At 41.7% G+C, this 18,249-nt stretch overlaps 1 protein-coding gene across 24 annotated transcripts in view; it reads right to left on the bottom strand.

The window, feature by feature from the left end:
- Nucleotides 1-18,249, bottom strand: part of RBFOX1 (RNA binding fox-1 homolog 1) — a 788,453-nt gene that overhangs the window by 699,639 nt on the left and 70,565 nt on the right. The gene's annotated exons all lie outside the window — the stretch shown is intronic.

Raw genomic sequence — 18,249 nt, 5'->3', positions numbered from 1 at the left:
TTAGACATATTTATTGTGTGTTCAAAACCTGTCAACCGTATAATGCTGCCTCTGTTTTAGATTTTTTTCATGCAGCAGGAGGACTCATCTTTACAATCACCACTTAGGGTAGGCTGACAAAGTTTCATTTTCAAGTGTCCCTGCCAATGACATAATTCAAACAATGCTTAATTTGTAAAATTAGGACTAGAGGTGAACACCCTTTTTCTCAGAAGCCTGATGCACCATTAGCCAGTGTTGGGCGTGCCCAGTACCAAGGCTGTATAATCTTGATTTCACCTCATGCATCTTACATTCACCACAGCTTCTCCCTGCCCTTCTATCTCGCTCTTACAGGATCGTTTTTATCCTGTTTCGTCTTCTTGTCACTTTTTCATTTATTTCCCTTCCTCCTTTTTCCACCCTTTGCAGTCTTCTGCTCTTTCACTCAGGGTCAAAAGGTGATGAAAATAAGCACATTGTGTCCCAAAAAAGAGCGCCAAAGGCCCTACCTGCAACTAGCCCGCTATATTGGAAGCCAATGGTGGGTTTGCATTTGTGCTGTATGCAGTCAGGCAATTGGAGCAGGAAGGCTCACTTTTTAGGTCGAGCAAGCAAGGGCTTTGAACTTTGGTAAGTGTTGTGGGCTTTTAACCACGCCTACTGGATGCCCATCACTTTCACTCGTTAATGGGCTTGCCTTTCATAAATCCTTTGTTATCATTGGTAAATGCTTTACGTTTGTCCGTCCTTGGGGTGGGGGGTGTTACCGCCTTGCATACTGCCCCCATTACAAGATAATCATACGATTGCTGATACGTTTGACTGTGAGTGAACTTCTTTTTCCTTTTGTGTCCCTCATGGCGCTTTGAATAGGCTCGCTTATGTCGCTGGTTTACTTTTCATTTCAATTTATGTGGCAAGAAGAGTCCTGTTAGGAATTCACAACACTAATAGCTCTAACTCGAGCAAACGCGAGACCCATTGCATTGCAAATGTCTGTTTGTTATCCTGTTAAGAACCTAACATAAAGACATGCACAGAGTCTGGGATCTACAAGAAGGTGCAGCGCAAATCTGATTATGGTTAATTATGAAAAACTGTAACCTCAGCACAATTGCTGGCGTGTGCCCTTCTCCTTTGAGAGGTCACATTTCGATATCAAAGAAGGGGCCTCAGGGTCTTTTCTGAATGCCTTGATTGGTGGTTAAAAAAGAGCTATAACTGGGGTACAGTGGGCCCTTGGCATCCCTGAGCCCCAATACCAATCCACCTCTTCCACTAGTAATAAGTACACCCTCGCTTCTTGCGGCTTCATTCGTACTAAATACATTTCTTAATCTATGGTTCAGCTGCTAGAGTATGTGCTTGCTGCTATTTCATCGAAGCCCGGCCTTCATAAAATAAACATGTTTGGGTGATATGCTGTCTATGAATAAATCAGCTCTTGCTTATTCAGACTGCATCGGGACCCTATTTTCCATCGCAGCAGAGATACACTTTGAAGGGTAGACAGGTTCTTTAAATGCCAGGCGCTTTCCTGTCATTTCTGTATTGACTTTGGGGCACTTAAGCATGAACCTTATGGAAGGGAAAAGATGTACTGCACTTCCCAGAATGCTATGCAGCACGGCAGCACAGACAATGTAACAGATGCAGCAGAGCCCCTGAACATAACAAACAGCAGCAAATGGAAGGCATCGCAGCGCGATGGCAGCATATGTGATCACAATGGAATTCTCCATGACCAGCTCGCCCAGTGACCTGGAAGTAAAACAGCATCCTGCTCCAGTTGAAGACGGCAGCGCGGTTCCCAAGTTACCCTGCGGCACTTGAGAGAGGGACATGGATAATTAGAATGCCAACATTTTGTGCAGAAAACGGAAAGTGCAATTAGCATAATGATATCTGGAGAAAAAAATAAACCAGAAAGATAATTCCCGTAGTTCACGAGCAGTTCGGTCTGTAAGTGGACAGCTGAGTTAAGCACAGTGAAAGTTTCACTAGAATTCTAATATTAGTAACTGGTGCTATTACCTATCTAACCAGCCTGGTGACCTTAGTGTTATGAGTTGCACTATGAGTTCATATGGAATATGAAGTCACACAGAGGTTTGAAGTTAAAAGAGGATTAGTGATGTGTAAATTCAAATAATATGTTTTTGCGTAAATATGCAAACTTTCAAGAAATTACGAGTAATTACACGAAAGGCAAATCCGTCATTTAGCACCAGATTTTAGTGCTAAATGTGACTTTGCATATTTTTTTTTTAAATGACACATTTCATATAAGATAAACAGTGTGAAAAACACAAGTGCCATGAACAACAAGTGCTTGTCTCCTGGCTGTTCACATTGTTGCTGTGGTACTGCAGTATCATTTTGCCGCAAACTTTGGTATAAGTATATAACATGGCATGATGGCTTTGTTTCAGGATTTTGCGTAACAAGCATAACATATAATTCTGGCAAATACGTGAATTAAGCAGGTGTAAAGAAGATGCTTTCAGAGCTCAACCAGCATGTGCTACATTTACCAAGTTCTATCACTCTCTGTTCACTTTGTTCCCAACTGCCAACTCAGTTCACTCACCTGGAGATTCATGTTTTTGTTAAATCACTGGCTAAAATTGTCTTTATTGGACCCACCACAAGAGATGTCTGTGCATTATAAACACAATCTAGAACACCGTCTCTCCCTATTGACCCATCAATGACCTATTGCTTTATAGCTCAAATGCACATTGAAAAGCAGCTTCTCTACTGAAACGTACACCTGTGCTTTGTCTTTCTTGTGAACTCGTCATTGGAGTCCTGTCTTTCTGCATCAATCCTTCCTTTAGCTTTCCCCCTCTGTTGTGACTGTAACTACACAGGGCTGTCAAATCCACTCTGCTGAATACCACAAAGGAGTCTTGTGCCTACGCTTAAACTTGTATTCCTATGTTTGAGGCCTCACCACAACTTTATCCCTCTGCTAGAGCCTTCCCTCAATCTTATTTTTGCCACAATGCTTAAACACTAAGGCCCATATTTATACTTTTTGACGCTAAACTGCGCTAACGCAGTTTAGCGTCAAAAAATTTTGCGCCGTCTAACGCCATTCTGAAGCGCCATGCGGGCGCCGTATTTATGGAATGGCGTTAGACGGCGCAATCAGACCGGCGCTGCCTGGTGTGCGTGGAAAAAAACCACGTAGACCAGGCAGCGCCGGCGTTGGGAAAAAATGACGTTAGGGCGTCTTAAAATGGCGCAAGTCAGGTTGACGCTAAAAAATCGTCTTAACCCGATTTGCGCCATTTTTTTGACGCCCAGACGCCATTTCATGACTCCTGTCTTAGTAAAGACAGGAGTCATGCCCCCTTGCCCAATGGCCATGCCCAGGGGACTTGTGTCCCCTGGGCATGGTCATTGGGCATAGTGGCATGTAGGGGGGCACAAATAAGGCCCCCCTATGCCACAAAAAAAATAAAAAAATAAAAAAAATTATACTTACCTGAACTTACCTGTACTTCACTGGGATGGGTCCCTCCATCCTTGGGTGTCCTCCTGGGGTGGGCAGGGGTGGCAGGGGGGGTCCCTGGGGGCAGGGGAGGGCACCTGTGGGCTCATTCTGAGCCCACAGGTCCCTTAACGCCTACCCTGACCCAGGCGTTAAATTCAGGCGCAAATGCGGGTTTTTTTGACCCGCCACCTCCCGGGCGTGATTTTTGCCCGGGAGTATAAATACGACGCATTTGCGTCGCCGTCATTTTTTTAGACGGGAACGCCTTCCTTGCATCTCATTAACGCAAGGAAGGCGTTCACGCAAAACAATGACGCTCTTTCTTCATACTTTGGCGCTAGACGCGTCTAACGCCAAAGTATAAATATGGCGTTAGTTTTGCGCCGAATTTGCGTCGAAAAAAACGACGCAAATTCAGCGCAAACTGAGTATAAATACGGGCCTAAATGGATTGATACCCCTCGGGTGAACTGTACACTAAAGCTTTTTCCATTTGCTGTACTCCTTATTACTTTTTGGTAAAAACTCCTTGTCGTAGCTCATTTTTTTCTGCAATGACCCTCTAAAGATCATTGCTAGCTTTGTCTTTTGGTTATGTCCCTTTCTTCACCACTGCCTCTCTCTTCATAATTCTTCAAGGTGTGGGTTTTTACTGAGATCGTCTCTGCAAAATTCTCTTATTGTACCCTTACTACTGTACTAGTGTAACCTTCAATTGAGATTTGCCTCCATGAGACAGTTTTTAGAGCTTAAACTAAGCAAACTAAACGCATATGCTCTGTGCGGAGACTTTCACTGCACCATCACTTATCTGTAGAATTCCATCTGGGTTTGCAAAATAGATGAGTACTTCAGGATTGGGTCTTTGCTGAGGCATGCACTGTAAATTTGAGCCATTTGCTAAAATTCTCAGTGGGCCTTTAACTCCCAACTGGGAAGTGACAGTAAGTGGGAGTCTTCACTTGGAGCCTTGTCTATGCTGCTGCAATCTATAGCTTTACATCTTTTCTGCAAACCGTACTTCACTGACAAGAGCTTCCCTGGAGCCTTGAATCTCCATTCAGTCCCATAGCTTCAAGTTATGTCTATGCTAAGAGGAAAAGTAGAGCTTTTACCCTTTAATGAAACACAGACTCTCAGTTGAACCCCCTACTTCGATGGAACTATTATGGTTTAACACTCAGCATGTCCCGAATCCCTTACTGGATTGTCTGCTGGGTCTCAAAGCTGAGTTTTGAGTTTCAGGCCAGACCCTTTCCCATGACCCTCAATGCAACTTTAACATTATGTTAGGATGAGCAGCTGAAGTCTTTTTAGAGCTCACCACCAAAACGCCACTCCACATCTGGCTGCATCTCGTAGCCACCACAAGATGCCTTTCTCTTCACCCTCACTTCAATGTTGCTTGTCTGTTCTATTTCTCAATGAAGCTGAATAACATTTCTTCTAACCCATTCGCCTAGGACAAAGCTTTTTGCCCTGAAATGGTACTGACGTTCAAATGTGAATAATACTTGGAGTTCCTATATACAGGATACAGATAGAACAGAAGTGTAGCCCTCCCTAGGTAAGTAATGATGAGATTGGGAACCAAGGTTCAGTGTTTGTCTGAGAGAGACAGGTCAGGAAATATCTTCTGCCATTTTCCTTGGCATGTAAATGTGTACAGTAAGGTCAAACAGGAGTAGGCCCCCCCCCAGGAGACACTGACTTTAGAATGTTGCTGGCCATGACTACTGACAGGTTGTCGGGGGTCTGATCTCTCACACAAGCAGCAGGTGGTAGGCCCATTTTTGGAGAAGAGGCGAACAACTTTTAGGAAAAGGTGTGATTCTTCTAATGACTATTCTTATCCATATTCTAACAAATCATGGCAATATGAATATTCATATTACCAATAATATTCCTAATATTAATAGTTATGAGAACAAGAAGTAAAACTGCAAAAATAAGGGCAACAACAATGCTAGTAATAATAGTAATTGCAATTTTAATTTTCATCATCGTTATTTTTCTTTTGTAATACCTTTACACGGGTGGACGTTTTTTATGAATGTTGCCATTCTCCTACAACATGAATGGTTCTTTAATTATTCTTAAGATTATGAAGTTATGCTGCTAAACAAAGTCGTTCCGGTTATTTTTGATTTATTAATGTTGTTAGAATGTCAGTTATCAAATCTATTTTTTATTAGCATCATTGTTATCGATATTACATTTACCATTGCTATTAGAAGAAGCAATTATATGATGATAATGTTGCTACCGAAGACCATTTTTCGATAAGAAATCCATATGGTACCATTTCTAGGAAATAATAATAAAAGCAGCACTTTGGGGAGAAATAGACAGCGCTGCTGTAACAATGACAGAGGACACAGTTTTCGAGCTGTCTGCAGCATTCATTGTAGGTGACAGGTTTGACAGGGAGTATGTGTTGGCAACACGGTTTGATCCATGTTTTAAAGGGAAAATTGATATCATATCTCCAGTAGCTACCGACATGGATAACTGGAACGCTGCGCTTGTAAAAAATATTATGGAAGCAGGGCGTCTTCGGCATCCTCTTGTTGCAGTCAACCAGCAACTTATACACCAAGTATCAGCCAGCGAGGGCCCACAACGAAGCACGTGTTCTAGAAATGAAGCAGCGGGTCAGATCGGAGAATATTATATGAGCAGGATTGGATATAATACATATGGGATACACATTTATTACGTGCCTATTCATGCTGTCGCTAGGTTCTGTTAACCAGCTGGCATATCGCGACACAGATGTTTGAGTGCCACATAAATGACACAAAAAGCCTAGTGCGGCCTCAGGGCAGGGCAAAGACACCTAGAATGTTATGTAGTTTTCTATAGTAATGGATGAATGAAGGCATTTCGTTTCATTATAAAATTGAGAAATTGCTAGCCACTGGACCTTATGATGTAAACATTATACTGAAACATCTCCAAGGTGCGACATCCTGAAACCTCCCCATGGACTGGAGATGATATAAACGAGGATGATTCTTCTTCGATTGAGACTATTGCAGTTTGTGAATGTTTATGTATGTACATCATTCTTTGAGAAGGTCCACGCTGTCCAGCAGTTTCAAGTCAATCTGCTACCCAAGAAGTCCTCACATAAAGGAACTCCCATTCCTGTCATTACTGAGATGTGTCTTCTATGCACAGTTCAAGAGCCATGAAATTGTTATTTACTGGGTCGAAATGTGTACAGTCTATCAGCTAAGAACAACCTCTTTATTGTCGACCGATTTATTTACCATATTACGCACACAATACCGGCCATAATTTTGTGACTTGACAATAGTTTGTGGAAGGAAATTGTTCTCTGTAATGTTGTACCTGGCTCCTGAAAAGTCTATTCTATTAATGTTTTCCCATCGTATGATAAAAAATGGTTGCATCTTTCTTTCCCCAGTTTTTCGAGGGTTAGAAAGATCAAAGACATCCACAAATGCAAATGTTGATTGGGTAATCACCCCGATTTCTCTGTTAAAACACCACTGGCACCGGGGGTAGTATTCGGGTTATACGACAGGGGAGTATCACAGCTACTTTGTACTAGGTTTTTATTTTATTACAAACATGGGGAGATCGCTGCCAGATAATTCAAGGTTAAATGCACTTAACAGACAAGTAAACAAAGACGAGCCAGAAAATAGAACCTAAAAACTTAGGATGGCTAACCATATCATTCAAGGGCATGACAAGTTTGGACCGTGCATAGGTGTTATCTCAGCACCTTCAAGTATTTGGGGGTAATCAGAAATCAGTTCTTGGATGTTGTGGGCCAGCAGACAGGAGGTTCTCAATGCTGTTTTCTCATGTATGTTTTCCTTTATCTTCTTTTATAATGTGTTTTAATACACAGTGTTGGAAATGTCACACTCTACAGGGTCACTGCCAAACTTTTTGCCTTCCTCCTCTCCTTTCTTCTGAAATCGTTTTTGTTGGCTTTAGAACTCTAGGCAGCTTACCACTGCTAACTAGTGCTAAATGGCATGTGCTGTCTCCTTAAAACATGGTAACATTGGCATATTCCTAATTAGCATATTTAGTTTACTTCTAAGTCTCTAGTAAAGTGCACTACATACGACCAGGACTTGTAAATTAAATGCTACTAGAAGGCCTGTAGCACTGATTGTACCACTTACTTAAGTAGCCCTTTAAACATGTCTGAGGCCTGCCACTGCAGATCCTGAGTGTGCAGTTTTAATCCACCATTTCGATCTGTCAAAGTAAGTCCTTTGGCAGGCCCAAGTCTTCCTTTTTGATACATAGATGTCACCCCTAAGGTAGGCCCTAGGCACCCCTAAGGGCAGGATTCAGTGTACTTAAAAAGTTGGACATGTACTTTTAAGTTTTACATATCCTGGTTGTGAAAAACTCTTACATTATTTTTTTAGTACTGCAAGGCCTATCCCTCCCTTAGGATAACATTGGAGTTGCCTTATAACCTTTTGTAAGTAGAACTTCAAATTGAGAAAGTAAAGATTTTTCAAGTTTAGTGTCTCTGGAATCACAATTTAAAATCTCAACTGGAGATGTTGGATTTTAAATTGGAATTCTGAAAACGGCACTTTTAGAAAATGGGCATTTTCTTACTTAAGCCATTTGGTGACTGCTGCCTGTCTCAGCTCACATGCCTGGGGTGAGGTAACAGTGGGCTTTGTGTATTTCTCCTAGACAGCCTGGGTAGGAAGGGAGGAACGTGCTGAGCACAGCCTCACTTATACTTGAATAGGTTGTGTCCTGTCCACACTCAAAGGGCTGCATGACCCCCTGTAGTGAGTCTCTAGCCAGGGCAGGAAGGGCATGGACTCTTAGTCATTTCAAAGGCATGTCTTTGAAGTCTTCCCCACTTCGAAGGCCCAACTGAGTATGAGTACTGGACCTCTGACACCACCACTTCAATACACTTCTGGACCTGTGGGTACTCTGCCAGGAAGGACTGCTCTGCTGCTGAAAGGACTGCCACTCTGCTGGACTGCTACTCTGAGGGAGCTGCTCCTTTGCTGTACTGGACTGCTACCTGTTGCCCTCTTGTCAAGGGAGAACTGGACCTGCAACTTCATCATTAACCCAATACCTCAGAGTGACTCAAAGGGCTAGTTTACTGGCCTCCTGACCTGACCCTCAGGGACATAATAGGCTCCCCACAGCCCCTGACCTCCAAAAGGTGCCTCTCAGTTCATAGGCCCTGTGAAATCGTTTTTAAGCTCTTACAGACAAGCATTTGGGCTCTTCATGAATGCAAATGGGCCTGTTCACGTCAGAACCTCGTTGTTCGTTCTTTCCCAACGGGACATTTGGCACAATTCGTGAGAAGGTAAAACTTCTGCAGGACTAATCTGGGATGGTATCTGACCCACGCTCCATCACGGTCAGCTTGAACTTTTTACCTTGACCCTACTCACCCCTACTAGATAGCCATGGTTGGTACTTTAGGCTTTTCAATGCTATATTACACTTTATTCTTTAAAAAGTCATAACTCTGGTTGCACGGATTGGATTTTTTGCATTTGGGTCTGTTTTTTTAATTAAATTAAGTTCTATTTCCTAACCTGATGTAGGATACTTTTTTTGTGTTATGTTTTCACTATTTTACTGTTTGAAGTGTTGCGCAAATACTTTACACATTGCCTTCAAGTTAAGCCTGACTGCTTTGTGCCTTAACTGACAAGAACTGTAGTTGCTCTTGACCAAAGCACACACCCCAGTAAACCAACAACCCATTGTTTCACACAGTGATGTCCCTCCACAGTGAAAGAAATATGTCAAGTAACCAACAAATGTTTGATTTAGAGCATTTTGGCCTTCAGTCTCAGGTCCACATAAACATGGGTAGAAAATGTGCAGCTGGTAAATGCCAATACAGTGTGGTGTTATATTTACTGGGTGCACAATTACTGGACCATTCATGCTTTCTAACTCCAATTGAGGTAGAATATGGTAGTAGGGCATGTTTTCCACCACACTTGAGTAACGCATTCCATCACAATTTGCAAGTTTTACCCTGTGCAAAATGAAAAGATATTTTGTCTTCGGGATTACCTCAGGTAAAAGCCAGTGCAAATTGGGTTTCCATCCACAGATGTAGTATTCCTGCACAAATTATAACCATGATTTGGGCCACAACTCCATTTCACTCCCAAATCGGGGTTTATACAGGTGCAACACTGAAGGCCATCATTCAATGTGCATTAAGGAGAAGAATTGCCTGTAAGTGCTCGGGCCAAAAAGTCCTAGAAAATGACAGTATGAAGTTGTTGGAATCTTATATTCTCTATAAAAGCGCATGCCATTTTATAATCTCAATGTTTCTCAGGCGAACTCGTACTGTTTTAACTTATTTACTAAATAACTTTAGGCTCTTTGTCCTTTTGATCTCATCTACCTCAGCATATCAGTCCATGTGCTTTAAGATAATGCATTTCCACATTACTAATGCTGTCCCACTATGTGTGTCCATGTGTACATAGCATTCTTACATGATCTGTCAATTTGTCCCAGATACCAAGCACTTCCTGCCCATACATCCCATGTAACCTCACACGGCCATTGAAAGTGCCCTAGACTGCACGTGAATGAGCTGCTAGTTCATCACATTGTCACATTGTTTATTAATACACCAAAATCTCTTCATTACATCTTCAGGTGGGAGAAAAGAGGCTTTGGTAGTTCCCAGATAAAGGGAGAACACTGAAAGCTATGCCACAATCCACTGCCAAAATAAAGGGAGAGCAGCGAAAGTAAAACCAGGCCCATGGGGATTTCACAGAAGTGGGTGCCAACCTCTTCTCACCTATTCAACCTTTTCTATTCTCTATTATGGCGTTCTAACACACCTCCCTACACCCAGGTTTACAGGGATTTAAGTACTGAGGACATCTCAAGTAACAGAGAGTTTATATCTACTGGCCTAGTTAAATTAGGGAATATTAAAAACTATTGATTCTGTGTCTGAATATTTGCAGTAGAAGCTGATTTTGAAAAAGAATTGTAATTGAAACACTCACAGGCAATTAGACTAAGGTGGGTAATTAACATCACTGCCAAGGTTTAATTATGTGACTTTGCTGTGCATCTTAAACCTCCAATACATTTAACAAGGTTTATCACATACTATAACCATACAGGCCTTCCAGTCTCTTGGAAGCACAACCTCGTTTAATGATATGCTCAAGTGAGTTGGTGGGCCGCTAAAAGGAGTGCCTACATGCACTGTCTCCGTTTGTGTCAGGCCGAACCATTTTACTCAGTGCGCCCAGCACAGACTGAGATAGTGCACCTGCTTACACTAAATGATGTGCTCTCCTCATTGTAGGAGTGACCTTCAACAAATTGTACCCACACTGTGGAGACCATATTAGTAAAAGATAGAGCCGTGGTTTGAAACTCTGGCTCAGTCTGTAACAGGAGGTGGAGTGGTCGCTGTTTGAAGGTGGTAAGGCATACCTCTGCAGGCAGCTTCATCATACTACAACAGCCACCAGTAGGAGGATGTCTTTGAGGTCCTACTAATTACCATGCCACTTTCATATACGTTCCCTGCACCACCTCTGTGGCACACAGCTGGTGAGCCTCCCCACTGCTTCTTTGCATCTTAATTCACTTCTGTAATACAGCATGGACACAAAGATAGAATATTTTTTTCTTTTGCACAGTGCCACACCCCCCATGCAAATGGGTTCAAGATGAAGGCCCATTGTTATTGTTGGGGCACAAATGTGTGCCTGCATGATTCTTTTTATAGAACGGGCTGCACAAGCAGCTGCAACGTCTTGTATAATACCAAAGTGTTCTCGGTGTTCAAAAAGCAGTGACAAACACGTGTTGGGCCACTTGCCCCACCCTACCATTCTGTGACCGAATCCCCCATCCACGTCACCCCGGAACACTTTCTGTATAATGCCCCTGGACAAGAAAAACATTTTTAAAACCACACACAACTTTTTAATATGACAATTATGGCTACTGTTCTCAGTGATGTGAAAATGATGGTGAGTTTGAAGATCGCTGAGCCAAACATTGCAACGAAACTTGAAAAGGTCAGTATTCCCAAGTTGTAGAATTTCAGTCACTGAAATGATTTTCCATATGTTTTGTAAAATTGTTCTTTGGAATTTTACTGTTTCATGGACAGTTCATCATTTCTTGGTGGTTCATCAAACACCATGAAATGTAGAAAGGCTCACAAAATGTATTCTTTATTTGTTTTTTATTGGGCGCCTTTTTTCCCTACATGGAACACAAAAATGAAACTCTGCAAACAGTGGTTGCTTTCATTCTGCATTAAGTGAAACAAGACAAATTCGTATAGGCCTCATTTTTTAAATACTTCCACCACAACTGGGTTTTACTCAGTGATATAATGTGGATAACTAGCAGCACAAATTATAAGCAAACGTGAACAATATAAAGAGCCATCAGATGTTAAAAAGGAAAACATACATTTAATAATAGTTCTTCTGCGTCTCTTTCCAAGCAACTCATATTTTGACGAAAAATGGGAAGTGTTTTATGAAACACATAACAAATTATGTTCCAGTTAAAAGTCAGGTTTGCAGATAGTGTACTCAATAGACACTGTGAACCCTCTGTATTGAAAGGATTTGCACTCTACAGAAATCTCTAGCCTGAAAGAAACTCTGCAGCCTAGCTGATCCCTGTACAGCACACTGCCAATTTATTATAAAATGAATACTTGCTGATGCAGCAAGTCCTTAAAATGGTCAAAATGACAGATGGCTGCTGCAGAAGCAAATACTTTTTGGCAGGCTGATGGTAATCAGCAGAGATTGACAAAGTCACTTTAATCTTTTAATTAATAAGTCATAAATTTCACACAAAATAATGCACTACCTCTGCCCCACTTTCTCAAGTGCATACATTGTTCTGTACGTTTATGCAGTGGGTGCATGCAATACCTCGTTGGGAAAAAAGGTTAAAGAAAATGTATGTGAAGAAGAATGTGACGTCATGCAGCAAAGGGCTTTGGATAGAATGAAAGACAAAGACAAGCATTTCATTTTTGATGCAAAAAAGTACCTGTTCATATTTCAGAATTAATGGCAGGTGGATGTATTAGACTCAATGTTGTTCTATGTCGATATTAATTAGATTAATATAGTGTCATACAATAACGGAGGTAACGATTGTGTTCAACATTCAAATCGCCGTATGTAAAACTTTCGAAAAAGGACAAAATCCTTCTTCTTGGCCTGAACACTCCTGTCAGCATCCCCATATAATTTAAAATACAAAGCTGGTAAAAAAAAAAAAATTGTGGGTTGTATATTGACAGTGGTACAACACAGAGTGCAGAACAATCTTTTGATCATCATGTGGGCAGATACACATTTCATCCTCACTAGCTCCTAGGACTAAACCTTGTGGAATAGAGTGCTCCACTGTACCAGACGTACTACACCCTTGACATCACAGGAGGACTTCTTTACCCATCTTGTGGTATTTGGGGTGAGTATTGCACACTTGGTAAAGTCTGAGACCACGAGGTACTTTGCTGGATCTCCAAGGCTGCACCACTCCAGTTTCAGATCTTAGAATGCTAAAATAGAGGTTTGACCCATTAGAACATCAAAGCATTTTTCCTTGCCGACTTGATCTAGCACCATCTTTAACTGCTATTGCGATACAAAGATGAGTAATACTAATATCCTCTACCATGGGAGTCGGTTGTGTTTTAAGTGGAGTCAGATAACTGCATAAAATTAAAAAGACACTGTGAATCGAGAGTTTGATGCATTCCATTCAGCCATTCTCCTTCCTCTCCATCTCGTACAGTCATCCGCCTCCTTTTATTGATCAAAGCTTCCTTTACAGAATTTCACACTTGCACACAAACTAAAATACAGGATTTCCTATGAGAGATCTTCTATCTTCATGACAGTGCCGTCCAGCAAAAAGGGAATTACAGCATTGTGTAAAGGTTAATCGTCAGACACAGCTTCGTGAACATTGCTGTTGTCAAAGGCTCGCCGGGCAATCACATCTCAGAATCCTCGGAGGCCGTCCTTTCTTCACACGGATGAAGGGGGCCGTGAGGACTGGGTGTCGGCAAGATAAGGGACCATCCGTTCACAGTCCTCTGATTAAAAGGAAATGGGTTCACCCGTCCGCCTATGTAACTCGGACTGACAAAGGTCCCCACGGACTGTTTTCATGTATCCCTGTTGGCGTTCCTCGAAAAGCATAAAAAAGGCATCTCCTTAGTTTTTCCTTTTTTTCTCCTTTTTTTATGAAAGCTTCTTACTTCTAATCTATCTGCTCCCGTAATGCATCCAGAGTGGCATTTCGTAATGACAGCAACATTCGGGCAAATCAATAGTTATTTAATTCCCAACAAGCTCTCGAGTCCATTAAACCTGATTACATTCACCCATTGCAGTTGGGTGCAGTTATTTTTCCTACACCGGCACTTAATCTATAACAGGAACTTATGAGAACTTTCAAAAGCAATTCCAGCATCAATCAGCATAGAGTGAAAGGCACGATTTGCTTGTAATTATTTATTGGACAGGATGGGAGTGAAGCTGACTAGGCTCCATTGTCTGACCTTCACCCTTTTTCTCTCCCAAACAAAAAAAAAAACACATCTAATTTACCGGAAGGTTTCTGGGGATACGTCAAATTCTGCTATAGATAGATCCGCCACTCCCCGGTCCAAGGTAACACACGTGTTACCCTGGATGGGGAGTGGCCTAGTGTGTATATATACACACATACAAGCACCATACCTCTTCCTCTGCTAATATACTAATAATAGCGAATCTTGACTGAACGAATACATTATTCTTGTGCACGTGTCACTTATTTTCAGAATGCATTTGTTATATAGACATTGTTATTTTTGCTCTCACTTGAAATCAATCTGTTTTTTTTTTTATTTCCTAGCTAACGGAGGCCACCTTGTAACATAGACACACCTTGGATACTGAGCACTGAGTCGTAAAAGATAAATGGGTTTCGTCCTCTTTTCTACGCTGGCATAAAGGCTGTTTTGTATGGTGATATTTTATCAATCAGACTGTTCGCTCCTTTTGCAGACTCTTCCAAAATAATACAAGGTTATCCTGGATGCTGTACACCAACGATCCAAGTATTACATTAGCGTCATAATTAGACATATCTCGTGTTATGCACATTTGTAGAGTGCACTATCACCCCCTTGGGGGAGTATCCTAGGTTGGTAAATTTGTGTTGTGCTAGAAAGTGATTGAACAAGGGCTGGTGTGCTCTAGGAAACGTGATAAAAAACTTTTTCAACCCAAATAATTGTAGCATTTTGTAAGAAGTCACTTTCCTCTGGATGACAGGTTCAACAAGAGGAAACAGTATTTGTTTGCAGGGTGATTGTATAAGGAAGAGGGCTGGGGTACTTTCTTCCCCAACGTCTTGTTGACACTTGCAAAGAATTTGAAGGTGTGGTCGTATAGAGCAAATATTTGGCACTGGTGTAGGTGACAGTGTGAGAAAGAGGTCTTGGGTTAACAGGTGATGGGAACCGGGGTGTGGTGGTGTCTCCCAGGTTCATTTCTGTGGTGGAGACAAGCGTTTCTTAGAAGTTGGAGAAACATCCTCAACTCACTATTACAGGATAGGGCTCTTGGTCTGTTTGGGAATTGGGCCATATCCACTTAGGCCATGATTTTGAAAGAGGCTTACTAACGTCTATCACTTTAAAGATTGTACAATCTTAGTACATCATTTCTGTGGTTGTGATTGATGTCCGACCTCAAAACATCTTACAAATTCTAACCCCCAGATTCATTCTTTAATGAGTGGTACACAGGGAACCTTCCAGGTCCTATTAATTACCAACAACTGATAATACACCTTGTTCTCTCAATTTAGAGGCCCAAACATTTCTTAGTCACCTATTCCCTATTGCCTTTTCAATAATTCATGAGGGACTTGGACGTTATGTTTCGGAACAAGATGTCTACATTATATCAAACACACAACATTATAACATTTTAAGTATATTAGATAGTTTAGAAGGTTACACACTTACTGAAGAAATGTGTGTGCTGCTCTCAGGTTACAGATGAAAATATCAGTGGGTCATGTTACCTTTCCGTCTTTTTGAGGAAGATTAACAGAGCACTTTTGAGTTGGCGATTAAAGTGCATTTCCTTTAAGCATGGCAAGTAAAACCAATTCAGGTGTACTCTGTATGAATATAATCAATATTCAGGAAATAAAAGTTGTATTTTGTCTGACCAGCTACACCAGGATACAGGTCATGTCAAATTTGCCAGAGTGTTTCTGTCACTGGGTTTCATGACGCCCTCTGAAAACCTCTCTGCTATTACCTCAAGCTCCAGTCATTTTTCGCATCTCTATTAATTATCCAGGGGGCAACAAGCTATTACAGCATCAAGAGGCTTGTAAGTAGGTTACTCTTTTAATGCATTCAGTGCAGCAAAGCAGAGGAAAACAATTTCCCCTGTGCTTTAGAAGGCACATACCCCAGATCAGAATGTCTGTCCTCTCTGCTAGTTAGGCAGTCATCTTGGCCAAACGTCTACTCAGCAGAGAGTGAGATCAAAATACTGAAAAAAGAGTAGTAACGAGATACTGTCATTCTAAGTTTGTCCCAGTGTGGTACGACGACGATGTGCCTAAAATAAATTCACAACAGCAAACACGTTTGTCACATATTGGCTAGCAGCCCAAAATCAGATGGTGGGACAACTCTAGTGCCAAAGTTTAGCCTTGACCTTCCAGAGGCACATGAGAGAGACAGGGTCTATCAGTATTGTATCACTTCTGCTGACAAATGAGCATTTTGATCAGTACGATAACAATTGTTAACAGGACGCTATGTTTCGTATCTTAGCGCTTGAAATTAAAAGTGTTATTATCGACCGTTGTAATTCATTTTTGCCTTATGAAAACTGAAGTAAACGCCCTAATACAGTTTGCAGATGCACCTAGAACGATTATTTTCTGCAAATCCAACACATGACGTGAGCAGTTTTGGTACATTATTTAGAGTCCTTCATGACACCAAAAAATTAGCTTTTAGCTCAATTGTGCCAGACAGAATGAAATATACTTACAGCTGTCAAAGTGATGATGGCAATACATATAGGTCGATATATGGAGTTTCTTGTAAGAGAGTCACGCTAACAATGTATTTTAAAGTATTTTGTATCCATTGTAATTTAATTTAAAAATAGCTCCAAAATTCATTAGGAATTTTCTTTACGAAAGGAAATAGGTTTAACAACTAAATCACTATGTTGCATGTTTGTGTGTTTTATGTCCCCCACGGGAGGAAATAGGGGTACGAAAAATGCTGCCATGTAAGTGGGAAAACTGTGCGACCAGCTTCTGGCAGTTGTATAAGAGTCTGAAGGCAGTGGATAGAGAGGAAAGGGATGGTGGAGGGAAAAGGGAGCCTGAGGTCAGATACGTTCTGCTGATTTGTATAGCACACTAACTGAAAGGGTATCCAGGCACTTGGACAGGTGTGTAGCTGTGTGCTCCCCAAGGTACTTACTTGAAGAGCCATGTCTTCAGCTTTCTGCGTACCTCAAGAAGTGACGAGGTGGCTCTGATATCTTGAGGGAGGTCGTTCCTTGTTTTGGGTGCGATGTAGGAGAATGTGTAAAGAGGGAGGGTGAAGCAGTGCTTAATTTGAGCCGGTGGTTGCCAGTGGCGGCCATCTGCACTCATTGTTTTTGGGACCCATACTTATTTTTTGACATCAGACAATTACAAGAGAGTAATCACACAAAATGGAAACTCGGAGGAAGCGAAAGATGAAAAACTGTCACAAACTTAGAAAGAAGGAACCTGCAGGAGTGAGATAAATTGACAAAAGGTGCCTGGTAGTGGATTAAAAAGGCTTTAGGTGGGTTTAGGACAACACAACCGTGGTCTTCGGGGCACCGCATTCAATTGAGGTGGCCGCGGGCTTCAGAGCACAGCACGGGCCCCGACACTCATTCTTTGAAAAGTTAAGCACTGGGGTGAAAGTGAGTGAAGGGGGTGGTTCTTCACACATGCATATTTCCAAAGTGCACTCAGGGCCCAGTCCTGAGGTACAGTATGCTGTTCTTCCCTGCAGTGTTTTTGCGTATTTTTAGAACGTCCATTTTACATGTATAATAAGAGTCTTCACAAATAGAGGAGTACCAGTTCTCAATGTGACAAAACTGCACTTTCGGTCCAACTTTCTCACCATTGCACCGTCGAAACATTGTCCCCGGAAAACGATTTGAATTTGTGTGTAATTTGTTCTTTATTTTAATGTTTTTGCAAAGCTACAACACAATCTCGGGCAGCGCAACCTCAACCTCTCAAAGGAAAACATAAATGCCTGCAGTACAATCCAGCCTCCTCAACCTGACGATATATTTTTTTTTAACGCGGCTAATTAAAACCATAAGGATGGAATTCGGGTCGCCCAATAGCAAAATGAAACAAAACTGCACATGGCCAAACTCCTTTCATTGGCAAGATAAACATCTGACGAAAACAGGCTACTGTATGCACTAATGCATTTTTAATATCGCTCATATTTGCTGTGCTAAAGCACTTAAGCAAACCACATCATGATAAGTTACTTTGGCTGCTGGTCTGTCGTGGGAAAGCAGACTCCCTCGGAAAAAAGCTGAAACGCACAGAAAAAATGCCTCTGCCCTGTGGTCAACCTCGCGCAGCGAAGGCATGAATGCCAAGCAGCAGGCGGATCGATACAAGCAAATATAGCTCAA

The sequence above is a fragment of the Pleurodeles waltl genome, chromosome 10 (assembly GCF_031143425.1).
Source record: "Pleurodeles waltl isolate 20211129_DDA chromosome 10, aPleWal1.hap1.20221129, whole genome shotgun sequence".
Classification (NCBI taxonomy): Eukaryota; Metazoa; Chordata; class Amphibia; order Caudata; family Salamandridae; genus Pleurodeles; species Pleurodeles waltl.
The sequence above is the reverse complement of the archived record's forward strand: the minus strand, read 5'-3'. Positions and strand labels throughout refer to the sequence as shown.